General features: G+C 38.7%; 1 protein-coding gene and 1 long non-coding RNA gene across 5 annotated transcripts in view; one reads left to right on the forward strand and one right to left on the reverse strand.

The window, feature by feature from the left end:
• ESR1 (estrogen receptor 1) overlaps positions 1-22,368 on the reverse strand; it is a 393,295-nt gene that overhangs the window by 49,671 nt on the left and 321,256 nt on the right. The gene's annotated exons all lie outside the window — the stretch shown is intronic.
• Positions 5,492-22,225, forward strand: LOC121013303 (uncharacterized). Its single transcript, XR_005782624.1, has 3 exons — positions 5,492-6,340; positions 20,884-21,091; positions 22,138-22,225. It is a non-coding gene; the product is annotated as an uncharacterized LOC121013303 (long non-coding RNA).

Genomic DNA, 22,368 nt, shown 5'->3' on the forward strand with positions numbered 1-22,368 from the left:
GCCATCTTCCTTGGTAGGTGACTTTCCCTTGCAGGGACCCAAGATCCTTCTGACCTCTAGTTCTGCCCTGTCCAGGTCCTTGAAATGCTCTTCATTTGCACAGTTTTTGGGGAAAGGGCTGGGGTGGGCACAGAATGTGCATTGGCAGGAAGTGCTGTGAAAACCCGATGGCTCACGCAAAGGACACGCTTTTCACCCCTCACTTCACATATGGCCAAAAAGAATAGTGGGAAGAAAGAACCTCCTAGAAGGTGAAGTCAGAGTACACAGAGAACAATGGAAAGCTCCTTTTCCCTACAGAACAGATTCAGGGACTCAAAGAACTTTCAGGATCCTTCCCATAGAAGCTTTCCCTCATTCTGCCCAGTAGGATTTCACAACTGCTATGAAAGAGTGATACTGACTATTCCCCCTTCCCTTTTTTCTCAGTGGGAGCTTTAACTGCAGTTACTTTGCCCTTACTCCAACACTGGATATTAAGTATATTTGTGGGGTGAGGCTGCCAAACTAGGAGTCACATCCATGCTTGATGGAGTGGACTGCACATCACTGAAAAATCTTTCAGCTGATGGACTTAGGGTGGGTACAGCGATAGCTACAACGTTGAACCATTTCCCTAGGGGAAGAGCAGTGTGTCCTCTACGTGTGGGAGAAATGGATATGTGCTAACCAGAAGTGAAGACTGACAAAGACTGACTGATGTATTCACCAAAATGCATTTCCTTTTCTCCTGCATTTCCCCCTAGACAACATTTCCCAGCCTCCCTTGTACTTAAGACTGGCCATGTGCCTGGATTCTGCCTAATGAAAAGTGCGTGGAAATAATGTACATCACTTCTGTGATGAAAGAGTGAAAAATCAGGTGTGCCTTTCCTAGTCCTTCTCCTCAGTCTACTGCCCAAATGAAGAGCATCTCCAGGACCCAAGTAGAATCAAAAGTTGGAAGGATTCTGGTCTCTGAATGAGAAGATCACCTATCAAGATGCCTACACCAGACTTGAGTAAGAAATAAACTTTTGTGTGTTGAACAGCTGAAATTTTAGGGATATCTGTGGCAACTGTTAGCCTGAACTCCATGATAGAGAATAGATGCAGGAGTCTGACTACTCCTGCCCCAGCACACTCTTGACACACTGACACACAAGCACATTTAGAATACAAAAATATACTTACCTTCTGTAGACATGGCTACTGACTGATCAAAGGGATATAAGAAATATATTCTACGGCACCTTGCTTTATAGATTCTAATCACTTCCAACTGACATGATTAGGAAAGATGTCAATGAGTCTATGGCACTTGATGTAGGTCTCCAAGGATAGATTGAGTAGGAGGAAGAAAATCACAGGCAGATTAACTGGAATCAATAAAATTTGACAGGCGGGAGTAATGGCAGAGTCATGAGGAATCCAGCTGGTAGAGTTTGGTGTTTATAAGGAGAGAAACTTAGAAAGAGAGCTTAGTCAGCACGTGGTACACTTAACAAAAGGCTTAGGACATAATATATAAGAAAAGATCATGGAAGGCTTATCAGTGAGTGACATGATCATGATGCTTTGGTATATTTAATTTGGCATCAGTGTGCAGAGGAAAGTGAGGGAGAGAGGGGAGTCTGGAAAGAGACTGCAGGCATGAGGAAGGAAGAGAAGGCAAAAGACTGTGACCATGGTTACAAAGATAAACAATGGACAGTTTGGAAGTCTTCCGTGAAGGAACAATCAACAGACTTGGTGAATGATCCACAGAGTTGGGCAAAGAAAGGAAGAATTTAAAAACACCTTTGAAACTATATACCAGGATGACTGGAAAGATGATGGAAGAAATAGAAAAAATCGGAGGGCCTGGGTGGCTCAGTCGGTTGGGCATCCAACTTTTGATTTCAGCTCAGGTCATGATCTCACAGTTCGTGATCAGGCCCCATGTGGGGCTCCATGCTGGGTATGGAACCTGCTTACGATTCTCTCTCCCTCTCCCTCTGCTTCCCCACACATTCACACTCTCCTTCTCTCAGGAAGAAAGAAAGAAAGAAAGAAAGAAAGAAAGAAAGAAAGAAAGAAAGAAAGATGGATGAAGGAATAGAAAAAAATTGAAGAAATAAAGAAAACTAGAGGATTTATCATATGCCAGTAGAAGAAAAAATTCCTTTAAAAATTATTGAATTTAAAATTTCACAGGACTATCTACTAGACATGACACCCAGGAAACTGTTTGTCTAGAACTTAAGAGGCCAGAATTAAATGTATGAAGTTGGACTCGTTTTTTCCACTTCCTACAGTGGGCATCTTTTCAAATTGGCACATCAAAATACAGCTCACCTTTGAAAATTTTTTTTAAACATTCATTTATTTTTGAGAGAGAGAGAGAGAGAGAGAGAGTGATCAGGAGAGAGTCAGAGAGAGAGGGAGATACAGATTCTGAGGCAGGTTCCAGGCTCTAGGTTGTCAGTACAGAGCCTGATGAGGGCCTTGAACTCATGAACTGTGAAAGCATGACCTGAGCTGAAGTCAAATGCTTAACTGACTGAGCAACCCAGGCGCCCCTCACCTTTTAAATGAATATCTAGTATTTTACTCTGTTTATATTTATTTAAGTGTTCCCCTACTGATGGGCATTTATATTGTTTTCCATTTGGGGCTACAACAAACAATGTGCAATTATCATGCTTGCACACATATTTTCCACACTTGCAAAAGTGTACAGAAAAATTCTTACACATACAATAGCAGAGCCAAGGAGTAAAAACATGTAAAACTTTAATAAGTATTGCCTAAATGCCTTCCAAAATAGTTGTACTAATTTACATTGCCCCAAACAGAGCATGAAAAATGTCTGGAAACAGATTTTGGAGGTATTTGAATAGAGACGGTTAAAACTGGGAAAAGGTGTGAGCCTATTAAGAAAAGCAGAGAAGGAGACAGAGACAGACAGTGAAACAGAGAGACAGACAGACAGAGAGAAAAAACAGGCAGAGGGAGGGAACTGGAGAGCTACAGCATCTCTGTCATAGAACCAAAGTGGAACCAGTCAAAAGGAGGAGTGGTCAGAGAAGTGGCAGAACAGGAGAAGCCACGATGCTGAAAGTTAGAAGGTCACCAGGAAAAGGTGTAGCCTGGAATGGACTACAGAGAGGGACTGAGAGGGAGGGAAGGAGAGAGGCATGGAAAAGTCACTGAGTGCAGACTTGATATCATCATAGAAGGTATGCCTTTTTCTAACTGAAGAATAAAAGAAGAAAGCGTGTGAAAAGGGAGAAATTCTGCATTTACTGTTAGAAATAGTATCATTTCAAATTGTTTAGTAAATAGGAAGTGATATTATTTGCAGAAAATGTGGGAAGGTAGATTGAGGCTGGAGATGTGAGGACACGAGAGGAAACCGTAAACGGTGTTAGGGCCCTGGGATTGGATAAGGCTTAAGCATGCCCTTGGATTTCTGGCCCTTGTCCAGTCTTCTCAAGTCCGATTCTTACTGCCTACCTTGCAATTCTCACTGCACAAAACTTCTGAACAGACGATCCACAGCATTTGCTTGTGATGTTTGGATTATCATCCCCATCCTCCACTTCCTGCTCTTGGATATCTCTTTCTCACCTTTCAAGGCTCAGATAGGTATCTCCTCTTCCAGGAAGAGACAGTCTACCATTCTCTACTGTGTTATATACTCTTCCTCTGTGCTCTGAGAGTATAGTTTATACCAGTGGTCAGCAAATGCTTTCTCTATAAGACCAGAGGGTAGATAATTTAGACTTTATGGGCAATACAGTCTCTTCTACACTGACTCAACACTTTATGGTGAAAGCAGCCACAGACAATATTTAACCAATGAGCATGTCTGTGTCCCAATAAAACTTTATTTACAAAAATAATAGCAGACTGGATTTGGCCGATAGGCCATGCTTTGTTCATGTCTGCTGTATACATTGTCCTGTATTCAATGAATTTATTGAGCACCAATGATGTGCCCATGCCGGGTGGTGAGAATGTAATGATGAGCAAGATAGGAATGTACCTGCCTCAAAAGAACTTACAATCTACTTAGGAGGCAGATAGTTAAAAAGAAAAAGAAAAAAAGGAATAATTTGATACAGTTGTGATTCGTGGCATGAAGGAGGAAGAAAACTAGGTGTTCGGGGAATGAAGAACAGGGAGCCCTATGTGGGACAGAAGTCTGAGATGGCTACAGGGCGTCCTAAGAGATCTCAGAGACCTGAATGAAGCTCAGAAAAACCTCTGAGTCTAGAGATTCAGCTCTGGGGGCTGCCACTGGAGAGTGTCTGAGAGCAGAGAGAGAGGAGCAGATACCATGATGGGGAATACTGCCTGAAAGGAAGACAAGTCTGCAGGAGACACAAGAGAGGACCAGTGCGGAAGATGGAAGAGAACCAGGGAGGAAGATGTGAAGAAGTACTGAACAATCTCTACATATTGGGTCAAGGAAGACAAGCATGGGTTTGGGCCAGATCAAGATGGTATCCTGGCCTTTTCTAGCAGTGCTGAGTAGCCTGGGGCTGAAAGGGAAATAAGTAGATGGTGGATAGGCACTGAAGTAAGCAAACTGACTCTTTAAGGATGGAGAAAAGTTGAGGGGACAGAGATTCTAGAGGGTAGTTTGCAGTGACTGATTATGGGGCTTAAGATGGACCAGGAGGAAAATAAAATCAGAAAACTGTTTGTAATCAAGAATAGGAGGTGTTAAGTATCAAAGACAAAGAATAGGTCCAGTAGGAAGAAGGGATAGTGGAAGCAGGAGCTACAGAGACTATATCCTGGAGAGTGAGCTTCCAATTTAAGATGTTGCTGCTGGTAGCGTTTCCAGTGAGTGGCATATACGAAAGGAGAGACGAAACCGAATAGCTGGAATGTAGAACCTTAAGAACACTGAGACCAATGCCCCTGTCATTATAACAAAGCACGGTATTAAGTAGCTGATTAAGAATTGACAAAAGATCTGTTTTAAAAAATTTCTCAGGGCTGGGGCACCTGGGTGGCTCAGTTAGTTAAGTGTCCAGCTCTTGATTTCGGCTCAGGTCACAACCTCACAGTTCGTGAGTTCGATCCCCACATCAGGCTCTGTGCTGATGGTGCCAATAGTGTGGAGCCTGTTTGGGATTCTCTCTCTCTCTCTCTCTCTCTCTCTCTCTCTCTCCCTCTCCCTCTCCCTCTCCCCCCGCCTTTGCTCCATGTGCTCTCTCTCTCTCTCAAAATAAATAAACTTTTTTTTTTTAATTTTTTTTTCAACGTTTATTTATTTTTGGGACAGAGAGAGACAGAGCATGAACGGGGGAGGGGCAGAGAGAGAGGGAGACACAGAATCGGAAACAGGCTCCAGGCTCTGAGCCATCAGCCCAGAGCCCGACGCGGGGCTCGAACTCACGGACCGTGAGATCGTGACCTGGCTGAAGTCGGACGCTTAACCGACTGCGCCACCCAGGCGCCCCTCAAAATAAATAAACTTAAAAAATATCTTTTTAAAAATAAAAAAATAAAAATCTCCTGGAACTCATTTGTTTCTGACTCTTCGAAGACCTCCCAAGTGTAAGGTCTTTTCCTTGTAAGACTACTCCAAACAAATGCAGTGACCTGAAGACTCCCAGAATAGGCACCACAAATTCTCTAAGAGGAAGGCTTATTTCTCTCATGCCCAGCCTTCCCTCTGCCCACCTGTCAACATGTAAACCTCGTGGTGTTTAGCCAAATTCCGTGCTTTATATGTTAGTGTCCTTTATCACATGCTATATTTCAAGGCAAATGAGCTAAAACATGATAATAACTAGCAAAAGATGCCACTCCTTTCAAGAAGGGTACCGTTTAGGCAGAGAATTATAGGGGGATAAAATGGAACAAAAACCAATAAGGCAAATCTTAAGAATATGGCCAGAAGACCATCCTCTTAGAGTTATTCTGAAAAATGGAGCTAAACACCATGTTGTCTGACTCAGAGAAGGATTAGATTTCAAGGGGAAATGGATTTGGGTCCATTTCCTTGAGAAGAGTTGCTATGAGACTGAGAGCCAGCATTCTCTTCACTGAGTGTTTGAGGGATAAATGCACAGAGCAATTTAGCAGCATTTCAGAAATGTAAAGTTCTCAGAAGCCACATTCCAAGTGAAGCAGATCTTGCTGAAGAAGTTGGGATGTGTGAGTCTAAAAAGAACGCTTTGAGCCCTCTGCTTCTCTTAGCTTAAATCCATATATGGCTTTGTTGCTGTTGCTGTTTTCATTTTAAACATAACCAAACAACACTGGTGCCCAGGAAATGGACTTCCAAAGAGAGGAGGGAAAAGCCCAAAAAATTCTTTCAGCATAAAGAAGACCAGTCTTGTTTAAATCAAAGAAAGGGGTGAGTATTTCTCTCAGGCAGTGTCCTTGGGAGATTTTTACCTCAAGGTAAAAAATGATGACTTACGTATGGAAGAGGCTGCTATAGTTACGAGGCCACCCACACTTCATACCCAATCCCTTCCAGAATGAAAGCCCTACCCATGCCCCCTACTCATGCCCCGACACAGGGCCTGGGGACTCTCATTCCCTCCTCCTCTCTTTTTATATCTGTCTCCAGGGGTGGGCTCCAGCTTTGCAAAATTTGTTGTGAGCCTCCCTTTCAAACCTGGTGCCAGGGTACAGGTAATTGATACACCTATTACTCACCCAGAAGGATTCAGACTCTTTTTTCTCATGCCAGTGCAAATGGTTGTCATGAAAATCACACAGGAAACATTAGCTTGACCCCCCCTGAGAGACGTGTCCAGATATTAGCTTCCGACACTTAGTCACCTCACGTCCATTTATCTTTATTAAGCTATCTGTCATACAGGAGTAAGACTCTAAGTAACTCTTTGCTATTTACTTTTCCCACATCAGGAGGCCAACAGGCAAAACAGTTTTTAAGCCAAGAGATATTTTCTAATAAATAGAACACACCCTAACATGTTCTCTTTTCCTATACTTTTGGGTGCTAAAGTGGCGAGAAAGGAGGTTAGAGTTGGTGATCACAGAGGCTTCTGTCAGAATGTGAAAAACACACTTCTAGGTTTGAATGATTTGTCAAAGGAAGATGGAATTCTATACTTTTAGATAATGATCCACTCAAGTTTGCTTGTTCAGTGTGCACAGTTTAAAAGCTAAAGCAGGTCCCCAGAGGAAAATACTCCAATGGCTGTGTCTACTCAAACACCCAGCTGAAAAGAGATTCAATCGATCTTTTAAGATACCTATAATCAAGTACATAAAACATAAAGAAGAATGCCTCGGTTATTCATTTTTCATTTGGATGTTTTGGAATTATACAAACAAGTAAATAGGTAGTTTTTCTCCACTGTACTTAGAGGAGCAGATTCTGTTAATGGGAGTGAAGGTAAACGAGCGAACGGAGAGAGCGCCACCATGCTTGGATGTGAGAACAGGGTTTCTACTTTTGATAAGCCATTCATTGTTTCTCCATAAAGAAAATACAATCAACACCTCATGTCTTCATTAACTCCATTTTAGTTGTGCGCTATTTTTTTTTTGAGTCCATTGTATACATCAGTCTGTGTTAGACCCTAAAAATTCAAAGATCAATTTTATTCATAAATATTTATGGAGTCAGAATCTACCTACTGTTGTAGGCACTGAGTTGTGTTGGGGGTATAACAGTGAGCACAACATTGCCCTACTGCAGTATCCAGTTTAATATTGTAGACAGATATGAAACACACACACACACACACACACACACACACACACACAACAACAACAGAATAAAATAAAACTATTAACTGCAACAAGTTCCAAGAAGGAAGAGTATGGGGTCTAATGAGAGTATAACAAGGGAAGTATGATAGGTAAGGGGAATGTGGGTGTCAGTGAAGGCCTCTTTGAGGACATGACATTTAATCTGGAATTCAAAGAACTAGGAGTTAGACGGGACAAAAACTGGCAAGAGTGTACCAAAGAGAGAGACTTGTGTTTAGGTTTTAGAAGCAAGAAAATGCTTGATGAGTTTGAGAAACTAAGAGTAGGTCAACATCCTGAAACTCTGGAACTCGGTGGTCCCAGGCACAAGTGGTCCTGGGTGAGACTGCAGAAGCAAACACAAAAACTGGGCCTCAGGCTTTGCTCAGCAAGGTGGTCTTTATCCCCAGGCCAAAAGAGGGCACAGCACTTTCATGAGAATTCCTGAAAGAATTTAAGAGAAGGGTGACCAAAGATAAGACTCACAGGGGGAATATTCCCTCAAGTCTCTACAGCAAGAAGAAAACAAAATTCATATTTATTAACCTGGTCGTCCCAGTTACAAAAGTTCTCGTGCACACAAAAACCAAACAAAATACACCACAGTCAGTCATGGCCATTGAAGTGCCTGAAGAAAACACAATTCTTTTCTTTCCCTCTTTTTTTTTTTTTTTTTTTTTTGATATGAAACCTTCATCTATTCTCTATCCTTTAAGACAAATGGCACATATCTGGTACAGAGTGTTGGAATTCCAATAACTAAAACAATGGCCTAGAATTCTCACAGGGATTCTAGTTACTCATCCATTTGGGATTTATCCCAAGCACTATGCAAGTTAGTCTAAGTCCCTAACTTGCCTGAAGCTTCCACTCCAGCGGTGGAATCAGATAACAAATAAATAGTTCCTGATTCCGGCGCCCTGTCAGTACTGTTTCCAGTAGTGTGGCTCCCACATAGGGGAGGAGTCAGAAGGGGCCCTACAGCCCCCACCAGCTGCCCTTGAAACCCATGCGAACAGTGGACAGTTCCAGATTCTAAACTGTATATATTTTTTCATGGTATTGTTAAAACAGTGAGGAAACATTAAAAAAAAAAAAAAAAGTGCTGTGGCAAAAAAAAAATAATAATAATAATCTTGGATTGTGATAAGTGCTTTCAGGAATTAAAACAGGGAATGACAGGTGAATTGGTAGAGGGCCACCTTATGTAGCTTAGACGGGTCCTTGAGGAGGTCACATGCAACTGAGGCCTGAGATGTTTTGAGGCAATCCAGACTCCATTTTTAGAAGAGAAATGTTTCGTGTTTTTCATTAGGATAAGAAATAGAACAAGGTAGTTATTTTAATGGTTGTTTTCAAGGTTAGGAAATACTGTTCTGGCTTTGAAATCCAATTAAGACCAACAAACGCATGCCCTTTTGCCAAACAATCCAAGAAATTTGGATTAATAAAGTAGAATCAGAAGTGACCTGAGCACCACCTTCCTCTTGGAATCTTAGCCTTTTCATACTAAAATTATAACTGCCACCATGAAGAGAATAACAGCTTCCCCTAAAAGCCAGTGAAACAAACGAGGCCCATGAATAGAGTTAACCAAAGCTACCAGGACTTTTTAGCTCACATTTGAAACAATCCTGCCTAGTGAATGCATCTTTCTTTAATGTTTACCGTTCTTTTGGAGTGCTTTTGTTCCCTTCGTCAATTTCTTTTGTTATCGACAATCTTTGCCTCATGTAAACCATATAATTTCCACTTTCTAATAACTTCATGTAATGTTTCCGAATCTAAGTTTGAATCAAAGGAAAATTTGGACATAAACGTATCTATTTCAAGAAGGGCAAGTGATACCAAAAGCTGCTTCCAGAGTGGTGAAGGCAGTGGATATGTATCTGCTGAGTTATTGGCAGCTGTTTCTCGTAGCTCTTGCATTTAGGTGCTCAGAGAAGTGGATTTTTACATTTTTTCTCTGGGTTTTGCTAAAATCTGAGAAAGGTAGCCACCGTGCACTGGGCTGCAATTGGTAGCATCACGTAACCAGTGCTGTACCAGGAAAGGCGGATCTGTGTTCTCGGCCCCCCTCCGTCAGTAAATGGCTGTGCAAATCACAGCCCCTTTCTGCGATTCCATTTGGGCAAATGTGGGCAAATCGCTTCCCCTTTCTGCAATTCCATTTCTTCATCTGTAAGCAGGGAGGCCGGAATCCATCAATGGCATTCAAACCATTCTTAAAAGTGGTATCCTGATTAAATAATATATGCGATTCTCCAATTATAAAACAGAATAGAGCGCCTCTGCTTTGGGAGAACTGTGAGCATGTCCCAGAGACCCACTGGTACCTTCCTCCAAGGCCACCTCTTAGCCATCTCCTTGGAAAGACCCACGGAAGACCAGTTTGAAGAGCACCACCCTAAGTTTTAAAAGCTATTTCCGTTCTTAAATAATGATGCAGTGACTTTGTAAGTGCAGATAAGGTAAGTCCCCAAAATAATACCTCATAGAATCAACGTTACCTAGACTTACTAACATCTGCAAAGAAGGTAAAAGCATTTACTCACTCTCTTTCATTACTTAGCTCCACTTTTGGTGACGAAACTTCTTAAGATACGGTTACTCTTTTCTTGGTGCCAACGGAATCTCACACATTAGGCCATGGTGCAATTTAGCTCCGCTATCAATCCAAACAATAGGAACAGAGTCACAATATCTCTTCTCACTGTGTGCTAACAAGCACGGTCTAAGCACTTGACATCCACTCATCGAATCCTTATCAAATTCCATGAAAAGGATATTATGATTACAGAAAAAGAAATTGAAGCATGGAAAAGTCAAGTGACTGCCCCAAGTCACAGGTAGTTCATAGCCAATCTGCAGTCTGGCTCCAGAGCCTGGGCTCTCAGACATCATACACAACGGCCCCTCCACAACCATCCAGCTGAGCTTGCGTTCGTGTGCCTTCACTCTCTTTTGTGCCCTCTCCCGGGCTGAACCTTCCTTCTCGCTGGGAGCCTCGTCACACACGCATCTGTGGATCTGAACACGAGGGTGGAGAACCGTGGCCTGGTTGATCTCCACGCTACTGCTGTGCTGAGACTTTAAAGATTCCTACAACTCTCTTCTCAACAGGTTCCAAGGTGGGATTAATGATCAAGTGCGCCATGCCTGTCCTGGAACTGAGACACGGAAGCTCGGCCCCAGATTCATGGATTGAAGACTCCACAGCACTTCTTCCTGCACCCTGGGAGTGAACCATACATTTGCCCACAGTAAATAACCCTATGCTTTGCCATCTACTACTCCCTGTGCCACTTTTCCCAAAATTAGGCCTGGACTATGTGTGCACCTACAGACACACCGCTTCTTCCCCTCATTTGGTATTTGTCTACTTTTTATGGACACATGAAGCCTTATATAGTCATGTAATGTCCTTTTCCCCTCAATAGATTATAGACATTCGGAGGACAGGGTTGTATTTTATTTACCTCTATATTCCTAATGCGTAGGAAAATATTGATGTTAATCATCAGCACCACTTATTTATGGTACAGTGAGAAAGCAATGGAATTGGAGTAAGGAGTCTTGATTCCTGCCACTGGCTAGCCTTGCGATCGTAAGCAGATACCTTAACGGCTGTAAATCATATTTTCCAGAAGGGAAGATGAACATTATAACGTCTATCTTGATATCCTCAAAGAGCTGTCCTAAGGATAAGTGAGAGAATGTGTGGGATAGCACATTATAAAGCATGATCATGACACATAATGTAGAATCATCATCACACTGAAGACTTACCCTTTTTTTCTAGAAGGGTTGATGTTGAGGCCTTTTTTAAGCAATGCGATCTAACAGAGGGAAAGGTCATGAATGCTTATTAGAAACTGAAATGAAAATTAAGAAAATTTCACTGAGTTTCATTAACAGCAAGGCTCAACATCATCTATGTGACTTCAAAGGCCATATGAACCTGTTCTACTCGGAGCAGAGTCATATATACTGACATTTTCAGGAAAGAAATGAAGACGATCTATGTGTCATTTATGGGTAAATGTGTCTTTCTCATCATCCTTACCATAAAGGGCAACATTCTGGCCTTCGGTTTGTTGTTCATTTGTTTTTATGATATCTCCCTCTCTTTCATTTTCTCTTTCCCCTTATTAAATATTTCCAAAGCTTCAGGCCACAGTACACGCAGAAATTATATCTTTAGTCTAACAGAATAACACTAAACTGGGCCAATGCCATTACTCTAAGTTACCAAAAACTTCTTTAAGAAACTAAAGTAGGGACTGAAGTATAATCCTATCATCTCATCAGTGGTTGGCACTATAGCGTTTGTTCTGGAAACAAGTGGTAAACAAAACTTGAGCCCATCCTTGGGCTTTTAGAAAAACATTTTTATCCTTTTTCCCCTACCCAATGTATTCCCAAGGACTCCATGCTGCACTCTGACCTCCCAGGCCTCAAGGATGGCTAAAATTGATTCTGAACCAAGGTAAACAGGGTTCCTCCCAAGGGCTTGGAGAGCTCCAGTCTGCAGAAAGCTAATGAAGCCCTTGAACTAGCATGCTTCTCTTCTACCCACACTTTATTGAAATGCTTTTGAGTCTTATTGTGTTGTAATTACATACTATAGAAAACTCAACCAACATCTATTTCAAGGATTGGGCCATGACTCTTACTAAAACATTTCAATTCCATTTTCCTGAGCATACGATCTCTAAATGCATCTGTGAGGGCCCTCCACATGTATTTTCATTTCACATTTCAGAAAACTTAAAATGATGCAGGTTCCTGACTTTGCTGATGATGGATGTAAAGAGAATGATGCTGTGGGCTGTTCAGATTGTTCTCTTTCTTTACTATAGTTTCAGTGTAATATTTGATTCACACAAAAGAATTTTAACAATATATATGTTTTGTAAAGCATAATAAAAAATGAATAGCCATTTATCTACAACCTACCTTCTTTTTATTTTCTTTATAAACCCTGTTAATTGTAGAGGGATCAATTTTATCAATATTTCTTTCACAGCTAGTCATTTTTGCCTCATTTTTCCAGACATAATTTCCAACCCTGAGATAGACATTTTCTTACATTTTCTTATAAAAATTCTACCTTTGTCTCTCAATTAAGTCCTTCATTCATCTGGAATTAATTTTTTCACATGTTATGAATGAGGATCAGATTTGTTTATTTATTTTTCTATATAGGTACCCAGTTGTTCCAGGACCATTACTGAAATTGTTCTTCTTTTCCCTTAAAATCTCAATGTTCTCTCTCTCATAGGTCAGTTGTTCATAAATGTCAGTTTCTGAGCTCTCTTTCCTATTCCATCAGCCAATGTGCTTATTTCTATGCCATACCACATTGTCTTAAATATAATAGCCTTATGACGTTGTAGCTTAGTTATTAGAGGTTTTTTACCCAACTTCCCCACTTTAATTTCAGCCTTCAAAAGCATTTAGGCTAACTGGGTCTTTGACTTTTACCACATATATTTTACAATAAACCCAGAATTATGATTGGAAATGCACTGAAGTTATAGATCAATTTGTGGTGAATTGATACATTTTCAATAATGAAACTTCCTAGCCATAAACATAGTATAGCTTTCTTTTTAATGCTTTATATTCTCAATGTCTTTTAATAGAGGTACCTAACTGTCTCTAAAGAGCTCCTGCCATTTCATTATTAAATTCATTCCAAAATACGTTATAGTTTTTATTACTACTATAAAAAGGATATATAATTTATAAATTATTCTAAATATATATATAAGTATGTAATAATTAATTATATATGTATAATATATTACGTATATATTTTAATTTTGTGTTTGTTGCTAATGTAAAGAAATAGATTTGTATGTTGATTAACTGGACCTTATAAACATTCTTCTGGAATTGAATATCAGAAAGATAAAAAGGCAAGTTCCTATCTCAGACTGTTTTAAACTGGATGTATCAAGTCTGTCTAAATTGCTCATGGTAGAAAACAAAAACCTGGGATTTTTTATTTTATGGGATGCAGCTGCTAACAAATGGAACCTAATCTCATAGGCTTTTTTTCTTCATGACTAACAAAATACAGAAACTGAGTAGCATGGGCCATCTTTAGCTTGGATCCTTTGCTAGGTGTTAGTAAAAACCTGGTGTGTTGAGACCTATGATTCACTGGGGTCTGTGACAATTCAGCTCTTGGAGGTACTGCTATCCACAGAATAAATGAAAACTGTAGCTCTATATTTCAGAACTAAAAATACTGAAGACAATGCTACAAGCTTTGAGTAGATGCACATATCATAAACAGAAAATATAGAAATGATATGGTCAAGCAACAGAAACAAAACAAGAACTGAGACTTAGAAATAAATCTGACAATCGAGGGAAAACATTGAGAAACAGACTAGATCAGACAGGACATAACAGCAAATAGGCTGTATGGGCAGCATGATGTGGGGGACAAAGGATGCAAAGATAAAGAGTGAAGGAGAAGAGTAAAAGGATTGAACAGAAAGCCACAAATAGGAACTAGGGGTAAAAAGTATCCTTTGTGTGTTTAAATGGGCCCCTACAGAAGTAAACCAAAACAATGTAGCTAAACCATTATTTAAAACTATAAATTAAGAAAGTCAAGGAGTAAAAAAAGATTTCAGTCTATGTATTCAAAAGCCACACCAGGTACCCAGGAAAATTGACTGAAAATGGTCAGCAAAGATATATATAGCTTCATAAGATTACTAAAAATTTAAGTCCATGGGGGGAAAAAACTGTAGCATTCAGACAGCATCCAAATCACTAATAAGGAAAAGAAAACCAGACTGCCATCCAACTTCTTGCCAGCAACATTTCACACTAGAAAACAATGGAGCAATCATTAAAAAATCCTTGAGGAAAAATGTGAGCCAAAGACTTTATATATAGCCAAACTTTCCACATAAAGGACACAGAAAAACAATTATAAGCATTTTAAAACTAAAAAAAGTGTCCTCTTGAACCTTTCCTGATAAATGAGGCCCCAGACAACCAAAACGGAAAGATTAGAAAACCTTCAGCATATGGTCTGAGAGTGGTCATTAAATATGTTAATGATAGAGTTAACGATAAAAATTGCGGTTAGGTGTTACAAAAAAAAAAGCATCTAAGTATCATAAGTTCTAACAGTGTATAAAAATACAAATGATGAAAAGAAGATGAAAAGGGAAGAGTCATAGGCATTATTAGCTAATAATTACCTCATAGGTATTAGGTGAATAAGTTCATAATATCTGTAAAGCTTAAGTATATGTAACACTACAAAGCTTAACACTAAAATAATCCTAGCGGCTAAAAACTTGGACCATGGTTGAGGATGTTAAATTGCTAGCTAATTTCACTACTGCTCAAAGTAGCAAATAAACAGTTTCTAAAGGAAGAACTGACTAAATATATACAAATCTAACAACCAAAAACAAACATGCAAAAGACCTAACAACAAAAGAAAATAGACAAAAATAGCAAAGAGACCTTTTAATATGTGGGAAACATAAAATAACAGAACTCAGAATTTGAATCAAATATAGAGGTTGCATCAATAAATATACATTGGCTTTACTCATCTATTAAAAATATTCCCAGCTTGACTGTTAAAGTAAAATCCAATTATTATGGAGTAAAATCCAATCTAATTTACTATTAAAGTAAAATGCAACTTATATAGACTCTATAAAATAGAGACCTAAGGCAAAGACAGTCAGGTATTAAAAATCAAGAATGAAAATAATATATTAAGTAAGTGAAAATAAAAAGACCCCAGGGTCATGATCTTGATATTAGATGGTAAAATTCAATGCAGAGAAAAGAGCAAATGAATAAAAAACTTTGCAACACAAAAATCTACACTGGGCAATAAAGATAAAGCAAATATAAGTATCTGTAAGATAAAAGGTCATGGATTCTCATTAAGTAGAAATGATGAATAAGATAAACGATGGATAAGAAATAAACATAGGCAGGCAGATATTTTACATTCTACCTTAATAAGAGTACATGGACTTTCATAACAAGTGTATATGGAACACTGTGTATATGAAAAACTGAAATTACATTAGGTTACAAACAAAAACTTTAATAAGTTCCAAGAATAACTGAAATAATATAAGCAGTACTCTTTGATTCCAAAGCAAAACAAATGTTTATTAATAACAAACAAAAACAAAAATTACCCTTTAAGCCTGGAAATTAAACTGTTTATTAAACAACTCTTGAATGAAAGGGAAAATAAAATGTGAAATTGCTGAATTTTTAGAAAATAAGGATAATAAAAGCAACATAGAATCTATGGGGGAAGAAAGAATCTATGGGACATAACTAAAGCAGACCTTTGAGAAAACTCTTTGCATTGACCATATTATGAAATGAAAATAAACAATCTTAAAATCAATTCAAAAAGTGAGAGAAAGAATTACAAAGTTAACTGACTAAAGCAAAAGGAAGGTCTTAATAAAGCTAACAATATAATGATGAGTTAGAAAGTAGAAAACTGGCAGAACTAATCAAAGAAAATTTTAAGCTAGTCTTTTAGGGAAAAGAACTGACAAAATAGAGAAACCACTAGCTGACCTAAGTTTTCTAAAAGAAGGCTACAGACACAAAATAAATTACAAGGTGGAAGTAACCATCAAGCCAAAGAAAAAAATTTAAAAATCATTAGAAACTACTTTGTCCAGTTCAATGCAATAGATTTGAAAAACTCAATAAAATTAATAACTTTATCAGATTTATTCACCAAAACTGACTCCAGAAGAGATAAACAGTCAAAAGATACGAATTACTACAGAAGAATTCGTTTCCAGAAAGCCACTGGGTCCAGAAGATCTTGAAAGGGAATTCTATCAAAATTTGAAGTTTTAAAGATCAAATAATCCCAATGCTACTGAAACTTTTCAGAGCACAGAAAAGAAAATTTCCAAACCAGTTTTGTGAGGCATGTGTAACACCGATAACAAAAACTTATAAAGACTACACAAAGAGACAATTTTATACCAAATTTTCTTATGAATTTTAAAGTAAAAACAATAACCTTCATTCCTAACAAAAACACCTAATACCATAGAAATCCATAGAAACTCTTGGAATGTGATTATATAGGAATGAGGAGACTGGTGCCTACTTTGCTATTTTTACGATGTATTAGAGGTATTACTCAATACAGCTAGATAAGAAAAAAACACCTCAATGCTTAGGGATAGAAAGGAAGAGATAAAACAATCTCTAATCTCTATTCATTCACAGATGGTATGATTACATATTAAGAAAGCCTATTGAAATTAATGGAAAAACTACTCTAAACAGTAAGTGAATTCAGTAGTAGTCTACAGAAATAATATGTAAATATCAGATATCTACAGATGTGCAAACAATATGTACATTTATTTATATTAATACTATATATATATAATAGCGAGGCATAATCTCAAAAATATGTGCAAAATATATAGAAGGATACATGAAAACACTTCTGGAAAGATACATGAATATAAAATCTGAACACATGAGAGGCATACCTGTTCTTAGAAAGATTCAACCTCACAAAGACATCAATACTCCTTAAGCCCATTTATATTTAACATGATCCTAATAAAATTACCAAAAGTTTTTCTTTTGGAGTGCCACAAGTTAATGCTAACGATCACCTGTAAGAAACCAGGGAGAATCACCTGTAACCCCCTGAAAAATCAGCAGGCAGCATTGGAAATACAGCCTGACCAGGATTAAAACCCAATCTGGAGCTTCCATAAATAAAGCTCTGTGATATTGATTCATAAGTAGATAAACCATAGAAGATACGTAAAATTTCATAAAAGGACTTGTAAGTTTATGAAGAAATCAAGCATGTAATTAAGGATGCATCTCAAATCACTTGAAAAAATAATTGAAATTTTATAAATGGTGTTGGCAATACTGAAAAGTTATTTGGCAAAATATATAAAAATCAATCTTAATCACACTGTATATCAAGATAAATTCAAAATGGATAGACCCAAGACATAAGAGTAAAGAGTACTAAAAGCAAGCAGAAGTATATAATTATAGCAGAATATAATTTTGACTTCGGGGCAAGGAAACCCTTCCAATAAGGTAAAAGATTAATGTACTTTTGTTATAAAACTTAACTTACAAAAGCTTTTTGCATGGCAAAATCTTCCATAAACACTTTAAAGGCAAATAAGAAACTGAGAAAAGATGTTGGCAATTTATACTGAGAAAAGCTAGTCTGTCTCTCACATACACACAGCTCCTAAAAATCAAGGAAAAAACAAGCTGGTACAAAAATAGGCAAAAATGTGAATACACAGTTCACAGAAGAATAGATGAAAAGGCCTTTAAACATAAATAAGATGCTTAACTTTATTCAAAAATAAAAGGAAATGTAATTAAGACCATTCTGAGATACTTCTTACCTATCAGATTGGCAAAAATCCAAAAGTTTGACAACATATTCTGTTGGAGAGGCTGTGGAGAGACAAGACCTCTTTTTAAAAAAAAAAAAAAAAATTTTTTAACATTTATTATTTTTGAGACAGAGAGAGACAGAGCATGAATGGGGGAGGGCCACAGAGAGAGGGAGACACAGAATCTGAAACAGGCTCCAGGCTCTGAGCCGTCAGCCCAGAGCCCGACACGGGGCTCGAACCCACGGACCGTGAGATCATGACCTGAGCCGAAGTTGGATGCTTAACCGACTGAGCCACCCAGGCGTCCCAAGACAAGGCCTCTTACACATGGTTGGTGGGAAAGCACAATGACACAGTTCCATAGGCAGTAAGTAAAATTTCAAATATCTAACAAAATTAGGTATGCATGTACCTTTTTTATCATTTATTTTATTTTATTTCATCCTAAGTGTACTCTTTGAATTCTATCCCCAATTTCCCCCATCCCCTCACACACCACTTGTCTGGCAACCATCAGTTTGTTGTCTATAATTGCTTGTTTCTTGGTTTGTCTCTGTCTCCCTTTTTTTTTTTCTTTGCTCATTTGTTTCTTAAATTCTGAATATGAGGGAGATCTTAATGATATTTATCTTTTCTGACTTACTTATTTTGCTTAGCATTGTACATTCTACCTCTATCCATGTTGTTGCAAATGGCAAGATTTCATTCTTCTTGATGGATGAATAATATTTACATATATATATATATAAAATATCACACTTCTTTATCCATTCATCTATCGATGGACACTTGGGATGCTTCCATAGTTTGGCTACTGTACATAATGCTGCAATAAACGTAGGTGTGCAAGTATCCTTTGAATTAGTGTTCTTGTATTTTGGGGGTAAATACCCAATACTGTGATTCCTGGATCATAGGGTAGTTCTATTTTTTTTTTTTTTTGAGGAATGTCCATACTGTTTTCTACAATGGCTGTGCAAATTTGCATTCCACCAACAGTGTAAGAAGGTTCCCCCTTTTCTACATCCTTGCCAACACTTGTTGTTTCTTGTGTTGTTAATTTTAGCCATTCTGACAGGTGTGACATTATATCTCATTGCAGTTTTGATCTGCATTTCCTTGATGATAAGTGATGTGTTTACATGTATCTTTTGACCCAGTAACCCCACTTCTAGGAATCTATCACAAGGACAGACCGAGAAAAGTACAAAATGACTTATTCACAAAGTTATCTACTGTGGCCTTTTGTTGGTGTTGTCTATAGTATAAGTATGGGAAGAACCTACCTGCTCACCAATAAGGGATTCCACACAATGGAATATAAAACAATCACGGATAGGAATAAGTTCTTTATACACATACACGTCATAACTTCCAAAGCAATATGCAGAATATTATAAACAATAATTACTTTTGTGTATGGGGTGGGGATATGAATATATAGCTTCAAAGGTGCTCATTTTCTAATTTTATCCGCTGAAAAGGCCTGGAAGTAATGGCAACTCAAAAACAGTGAATAAACCAAATGCCAAGATTGAGTTCCAGACACCAGTTTCTCTGAAACAAATGGGTGCTCCTTGTAGACAGAGTTGGCTCCAGCTCTGGGAAAAAAATCTACGAGACGAGATTGGGACATGTTTAAGGAGGCATCGGAGATGAATGATTTATGCCAAAATGACACAAAAGTCACATGAAGGAACTCTATTAGCCCCAGACGGGACAACTGAAGCACCAAAGAAGGATAATGAGTCGATTGATACACATTGAATAAACAATAGCCTACTAGCTCATAATGCCACTAAAAAATTCTCATGGGACATCACTGGAAGGAGCCAGGACAGCAGTTCCCTTGATGCGGCTGCTGCTGGGTGCTACAGCTCCGTGACTTTTTACCACCAAAAATTTCAAAAAGCTAGTTTGTATTTCCTTTCTCTCATTTTTCCTGCCCATCTTCTCTTATATACATTATACTTTCATTGAACGCACTGATACTCTGGTGGTTGTTGTTTTCCCACCTTTTTTACTAAAGATGTCCTCTTTTTTTTTTTTTATTTTTTTTTCAACGTTTTTATTTATTTTTGGGACAGAGAGAGACAGAGCATGAACGGGGGAGGGGCAGAGAGAGAGGGAGACACAGAATCGGAAACAGGCTCCAGGCTCTGAGCCATCAGCCCAGAGCCTGACGCAGGGCTCGAACTCACGGACCGCGAGATCGTGACCTGGCTGAAGTTGGACGCTTAACCGACTGCGCCACCCAGGCGCCCCTAAAAATGTCCTATTTAGGGGACAACTGTGATCCCTAATTAACAAATGCTTAGTCCCTTCCTCTTGGTTCTGTGCACCTCTCTGTGGTATTTGGCAAAATCACCACCTTTTTTTTTTTTTAAGTCATCCCTCCCTTGGAATCAGAGACCGAACTTCTGCTCCTCAAACTCTGCCTTAGCCCCAGGCTGGCAGGCTGGGATTTGTTTCTACTTACAACTCCTAAAGGTCAGCCTTTTAAGAGGTCTTCCCTCAGCCCTTCGGACACCTTCTTCTCCACCATCTTGCCTGCTTATCACATTCATTCCACGCTTTTAACTATGGAGATGACTCAAATCTTTTATATCCATCTCTCTTCTGACTTCCACCTTCTGACTTTTATCCCTGTACCTTGAACTCGACATCAATAAGGAAAAACACATCAGATTTCTCTAATACCTACTCTTTCCCCTGTCTTCCTGACTCCTATCCATAGCGCTGCCATCCCTTCAACAGCCAAGACCACAGATCTTGAAATCTTCTTCATCTCAGTGCTCCATGCTATACCCACACTGGAGTAACGAGGGTTTGCTCAGGCTCTGCTCTCTTCAGAGGCTGAGGTGGATTCAGCCGTGGCCTCAACTGCTTATCCTGACCAAACCCAGAGGATGTAGGAAAAGCCCTTCTCCACTCAGGAGTATGGAGTAAGTAACCGCTCTTACCATCATAACATGTTTCTTGCATCTTGTTTTCCAATGATAAAGTCATGATGGATCTTAGAATCAGTGGCAATGAAAAGTCAAAAATCATGTAAACAGGTTAAGAAACTGATTCTCTACTGTGGTATAAAACCAAAGAAAATACTAATGGTATTTTTTTTACATCCCTTTTCCATTTGATAAAATGAAAATACAGATTAAATAACAAATAGGAATATTTAATGAGTTAAATTGACTCTAGAAGCATCAGAACAGAAACTTTAACCTTATTCTTTGTAATAAGAGCCCACAAGGAGAAGTCAATAATGAAGAAGAAGAAGAAGAAGAAGAAGAAGAAGAAGAAGAAGAAGAAGAAGAAGGGAAAGAGGAGGAGGAAGATGAGGAGAGTGAGAAGGGGAGGAGAATGGAATGGAATGAGAGATCACAAGGTCATGTAACCATGGCACTATTACTAAAGACAATTTTAACTCTTAGCGGGACATGGAAACAAACATAGTGACTTCATTTACCCTGAAGCCAAACCTTGATGCACTCATAGAATGAAGAGCTGGCATCAATAGGAAAATATCCAAACAGTACTAATATCTTGACATAAGTAATATTTCAAAGGTGTGTAATCTGTGATCATTGACCTTGATAAACCTTTGCCAAAACCTCCTGCTGCCCTCCTGCCAGCTCCAAAAGAACCAACATAGGGAAAGATCTCATTTTTAGACGTATCTACATCACAGAATATTGTAGGCAAGATAAATGTGTAGTAAGTATATTTATGCTAGCATGGGAATGTCAAGAGTGAATCAGTATATAAATGCAAGTGTAACCAAGGATTGATTTTTACTCGGAATCCATAATCATTAGAAACTGATGGAGGAAAATACACTAGACATGAATAAATTGGGGTGTGGTGGGGCCCGCTTACATCTTGTTTTTGCTTGCATTCGTTTGTATACTAATATTATTCTACCACTAGATAGCACATTCCCTGAGGACCAGTCTGCTGCTTATACATCTCTTTTTCTCATATCTTCCAGTATCATGCAGACCCCTGGAGACACGGTGGTACTCAATAAGTATCTATGAGTTGACTTACACTGAATCCGAACTAACACAGACTTGAAGTTGGCCATCTTCCTTTATCATTGGATTTTTTAATGGGACTCATTAAAATGAATAAGACTCTTTCCAATGCCAACTATGGAGAGGTATCTGTGATTAACGCAGATCTGAACAAGATTGCTTGATTATTCTTGTGTAGCATGTAT

This window comes from Herpailurus yagouaroundi, unplaced genomic scaffold, assembly GCF_014898765.1.
Source record: "Herpailurus yagouaroundi ecotype Mexico unplaced genomic scaffold, PumYag 198, whole genome shotgun sequence".
Lineage (NCBI taxonomy): Eukaryota > Metazoa > Chordata > Mammalia > Carnivora > Felidae > Herpailurus > Herpailurus yagouaroundi.